A 5,928-nucleotide genomic window follows, 5' to 3' on the forward strand; every position below is an offset into this window, starting at 1 on the left:
CTTTCATGTGATACTGTTTGTCTTTCTGGGTGTGTTCCTTGGCTAGATTAAAAATACATTTATTGTATCAGTTGAAATTATATTAACTGCTGAGCTAACTCACACAAGTTTAAGATCAGGTATTATTTCATGACAATATACATATATAGCAAAAAAGATCTAATGAAATTTTTTGTTAGGTTTCGTACACATTTGTCTCAACTGTCAGGAAAGATTGTCCTCACTTTTATCATGGATGACTGGTTTTATGGCCTGGTAACTTGCTTTCTAGAATGAAATCCATTTTAATGTAAAAATACTCAAGTGTAAATCTCTCCTGCTATTACTCAGTTTGTCACTACACTTACTTTCTCAAAACAGGCCTTTAATTTTGACTGTCTTTAATAACTAAATCATTTGAAAAAATGAGGAAACTCATCTGCTTATTCTATAAATGACCATGAAATTACTCAATTAAAAGGTTGTATGTAATGTTCAGTAATAACACACAGAAATGAGTTAACGCTATTGTCTTGACCAGTGTTATTGCAATAGTCAGAGAAAACACACAATAGTCATTTTGTTACTCTAGAATTAACTTGTGTTTCCAACCACTGTTGAAACTGCTAATCACAATTCGTAAGTTCCATAATTAATAGTTTCATTTCAGGAAGTAAAAAAACGAAATGATTACCTTGATATTTAAAAAAGCAATTTAAATATATTTTTCCTAAGTAGAAATATCAGATATATTTTTACAGAGGGCTACTAAATCTCTCCCTACATTTCATACGTATAAGTAATACCATTGACTTTATTTTCCCACCATTTTTTTGTGAACCAATCTCTGACGTGTGTTTGGGATCTATTTTGGGAGTGTCTATACCATTCCATTGATTTGGCTGCATATTTTACCCCTGAAAAATATTTTCTCTGATCAAAAATACTGTGATCTAAGAAAATGTGAATGTGAGGAAGTCTAACATTTCTACTCATTTATGTAGGACAGAGTCTATGAAGTATAACTAATATTTGTAATGACCATGACAGTAAGATACATACAAACAGAATGTCTGGTATTGGGTCACTAGTCAAGTTAGAGCATTTAAAGCCACAAGATTCCAGACAACAGTCAGACAGAAGAGCAAAAAGACAAAGAGATTAAAAAACTAGCCATCACGGCTACTAAACATATCCGTGCCTTTGACTTGTATCGGGCTTTCAAGTAGTTTGTTCTTATGCTTCTTGACACTATTAGAATGTATGCTGTTAGAATGGCCCCACCATTTGGATTACTGAAGAACTCCGTCTTTTGAAAATTAAATACAGTTGACCCTTGAACAGCATGCGTTTTAATTACATGGGCCCACTGCATTACAAGCAGATTTTTAAAATAAATACATAACTTGTGGCCCGTGGTTGGTTGAATCTGAGGATGTGGAACTGTGGATAGCAGAGAGCAGACTGGGAAGTTATACACATTCAGTTCTGGGGGGGTCAGTGCCCCTGACCCACGTGTTGTTCAAGTGTTAAACTGTAAATGAAATGGCCTGAGAATCACCTAGGTTTACTTAGGCGATTGCTATAACTAACATTAGAAAGTAATTTGGAAATAGTGGTTATCTAATAACAACTCTCAATTATTTGCATCTTTCAGTCAGTACTCCTATTGTTCATAATAAATGGCAAGAAAATATTCCAAAATTTGTGAAATTGCATGCATTTAGGTATTTATCATAGTTTTACGGACAATAGCAAATTGAAAACCCAATAATAGGGGAATTATTAGGTAAGTTCCAAGGTTTTTTTGTGTGAGAAACTTGTAAATATCAATACTGATGTTTATATGACCATACAGCGGTGAAATCTAGTTTAAAAGAAAAGAATTTAAAAATGTATATAGACCAACTATGTTTTTTAAAAAAACCCACGCATACCAAAAAGCAAATGCATATGAAAATGGAGATGTATAATTTTTGCTAAGAGTTTTTGTAGTAAAGTGATAATTTGGGGCACAATATATTTCTTTTCTATATACATATATATATCAAAATACAGAATCTTTACAATTTAAACACATTAAAATGTTTCTCTAGCAGAGTATCCCATGACTTTCTTATTTCTTTGCTGAGGCTATTTAGAGACTTTCACGAACATCAAACAGCTAGAGAGTGATGTGTAATGATAAAATCCTGAGTACTATAAGGAAACCAGTTGAATCCCAGGATGCCACATTCCTACCTATAAAATAATTTAAAAGAAAAAGAAAAGGTAAAAACATTAGATAATCCTTAAGGTTCTGTTTAGCTTGGTTGTCATGCAAGGTAATGCATTCAATGATTTGGTACATGAATAACGAATGTTTAGATATATACTTGATCAGCTAGAGTTCCTGGCTCTGTTCTCTTTGTCTCTGGCAGAGTCTACACAAGGCTGAAATAAAGTAGCCCACTAACTGACAAAACAGGGAATTAAAACTCAAAACTCTGCCTCTCCCAACACTGTCACTCATCTCATTTCTTTCCAAATTAGTTAGGGCAGGGCTGTGGGGTTGTTAGAATGGCACTTGATAGACAAGAGTCATGGCTTATGTTAGCTAAACAATATATGGCCGGGAAAACAGAACATCATTAGTGTTTCCAGAACAGAAAAACTATGCTGGAAAGAGAGGTGGAGAGGAAAATAGGCTGTATTATTTATTTTTATATTGCTCTAGTGTCTAACAGAGATTAGCACCTAGTGTTTGCCAAAAATGTTAGTAAAATCAGTTTTGTAACTAAAAGGGCTAGGACAGTTCCTGGAACATAAAAGTTCTTCTATAAATGGTAGCTATTATTGTAAGTAATGAAAAAAAGGTGAAACTTCTCTCCTTGAGTAAAAAAAATGCTTACATACTATATTCAATATAAACGCTACCTCTCTCTCTTCCTGTAAATTAATTACTTCCTTACTATAATTTGACTATCTTGGAAAGATTATATCATAACTGTCTATCACTTAGCACAAATTCACTGGCAGTCATACAGATGCACGTTCAAGATAAGGTTTTTCCAATCAGAATCCTATTTTTAGTTTATTTTTCACTCTAAGTAGCATTTGTCATGACGAGAGAATGGAGAAAGTTTTATACCCTTTCAGAACTGAGACTAAGATTTTGAAAAGCTTCTTAGCATTACCTTTTCATTTGTGAAAGTTTCATGAGTCACTCCTCTGGTTAAGTGTGAGTGTTTGACACAGGGATTGTCAATAATTTTTCTGCTTTTCATATATTGACAGAAAAGCTAAATTTCCTTAAGGAGAAAGAGCCCAAAGATGGACAGGAAGGCTATAAACCTTTTTTTTCCAGCATCCACCCACACCACCGACTCCTGAGGTCATCTTCCAAAAGATTATAAAATGACAAATGTCAAATATTGAGAGGAACAGCAGTTTCCCTGGGGATAAAGGTTAGTAAAGCTAACCGGGATTTAGAATTCAGAAGTAGGTCAGAGGAGGGAGGAACATGCGCTGGGTTGGAGATTTAACTTTTTAGGCCATCCTGAGCCATGAGCCTTTCTGCAGTAATTCCCAAACCTGTCTCCACAACAGAATCACAAAGAGCACTTGTTGAAAAACAGAGATTCCCGAACTTCACCCTGGAGAATCTGATGGAGCAGGTCCAGATGGTGGCCCCAACTTTTGTCCTTTTAAATAACTACCCAAATGCTTCCAAAGCAATGGCATTCAGTTGTGGTTCATTAATTCTAGCAGAGCTGGTGGGTAACTGAAGGCTTTGCCAAGCAAAACTGGAAGGCTGTGGAGAGTAAGTAAGCATTCTCAAGATGACCAAGAGAGGCCACTGGCTTTGGAAAGACATAAATGGTTCCAGGGTCAAAAGCCAAAGGCAATCTGGAAACAGAAACCTGCCAGACAGCAGCTCCAGAGGCTGCAGGAGCCCGAGGAGACAAGCTTTGTTGTCACATTTGCAAATAGTGCTTAATCAGAGGTGAAAATGATGGAAGAGACTGGGCTATTGTGGGGACTCTGGTTGCCATACAAGTCCTGCAGATATTTTGAGGTGTCTTAAACTCTTTTCCTCAAATAGGCCAGTAAGAAGGCTTGCATAGTAAAAGTATACCATCCAAAAGTGTTCTGTTCTCTTGGCTCAAATTAAATAACGATTGCTCTGCAAAATAGCTAAGACAGTTCTCATTTAAGAAGCCAGGTAGACTCAGTTCAAATTTGGATTCCAGCCTTTTCTCCTACACGAGTTTAGTGAAATTATTCAAGTATTTTGGGCCTGAATTTCCTTAATTAGAAAATTGAAATAATAATATCTGACTTTTTGTAATGCTTTAAGGATAAGTGATATAGCATGAAAAATACCTAGCATGGAACCTGGCCTAAGGAGGCTTTTTTTTATTATAGCCAACTTTATGACAACAATATGTTCTTGATCTTACGACTTTTTAATATGTTAATGATAATAAAAGAAGCATGCACCATTTCATTTATGTCAAAAAATTTAAATTGCCCACCAGGTTGAAAAGTAGGCTATGCTGTAGTTTATGCTGTCAGTTTTTGGAGATTATTTACAGAGTGTCTATTTATTCATCCCACTATCATTTCAGCTGTGTTTTTATACTGTGTGCCCTACGTCACAAAAATGCACTTCATATACTTAACCATAATCCAGCATTAAAATTAAAAATTTATGTGTGGAAAAAAAGAGGACAGAAATGGAGCTATGAAATGAAATATAATACAAGGTTTACAAGCAATACATGCATCCTTTCTTGGAGGATGACTACATGTTTATACTTAATTTGAAGCAACAACCAAATGGTTATTTTAAACTTAATAAGATAAAGTTGCACTGTATTTGGTCATTGAGACGCATGAGGAAGGAATCGTCTATCCACAGAACAGATAATTCACGGCAGTAAAAATTGCCAAGCATCTCAGAGTCGATCAAAGAATTCTCAAAGTTAGATGTTGGTGTGAGTAACCAACGGGTTGTAAAGACTACCTCTTGAGACTTCAAATGACAGTTGGTCAAAAACATCTGATTGATTTTCAGCAAAAATTAATTTCTGACCATCTTTAATTATGTTAAGGAATCAAATTATTGCAAAATAAAAGTGCAGAATATTTATATTCTCTGTTTTTTTCTCCAGATGAAGAGATCAAGTTCATAAACAGTTGTTATAAAAACCAGCATTTTATATATACATGAAGTAATCATAACTGTCAGTGCTTTTTGTGTTTTTGAACAATTTAGGAATTCTTAACAGGAAGACTGGTCTACATTCCTGTTACCACAGAAAAAGAAAGTGACATCATTTTTGGCTAAAAATGCTATAGCATATAGGGTTACTTTTATTCCTCAAAAATCATTATTGAGCAAATATGCATTATTATGCATATAGTACAGTTTACCTTATAACTAATATTTAAAACAGTTAACATCAGGAATGACTTAATCAGGATCCCAATTTCCCGAAGAAGTGAAAGACTGCTGACCGTCTTCCTCTAATGTTACTTCACTTTAGCTGAGCTAGAGAGGAGGCAATTTGTGACTTTGGCACACGAGGAATTATATGATGGTTATGATACAACAGAAAAAAGACCAGATCTGACCTTTATCTTGATGTTACCATTTTAAAAAAGTTAGTTTAGCAATTAACATTTTGGAGATACAAGCGATAAAAATACCAAAGAAAAAAAAAGTTATCCGGCCATTAAGAGTATAACCAAAATATCAATTATAATGGTGGGGAATGAAGAATTCCCAAATTGTAAAAAGATAAAGGGAGCTACTTCTTTTGAACTTAACTTAAAATCTTTCAACCTTTTCATGTATAAACAAACAAATAAGTACGCAACTTTCCCTATACAATGGAATTGGAGGATGTGATATGAGTTAAATACTTAAAGCCTTGATGCAGTGATGTGTCATTCCAAACAGAT

Source organism: Camelus bactrianus, chromosome 12, assembly GCF_048773025.1.
Source record: "Camelus bactrianus isolate YW-2024 breed Bactrian camel chromosome 12, ASM4877302v1, whole genome shotgun sequence".
NCBI classification, from domain to species: Eukaryota; Metazoa; Chordata; class Mammalia; order Artiodactyla; family Camelidae; genus Camelus; species Camelus bactrianus.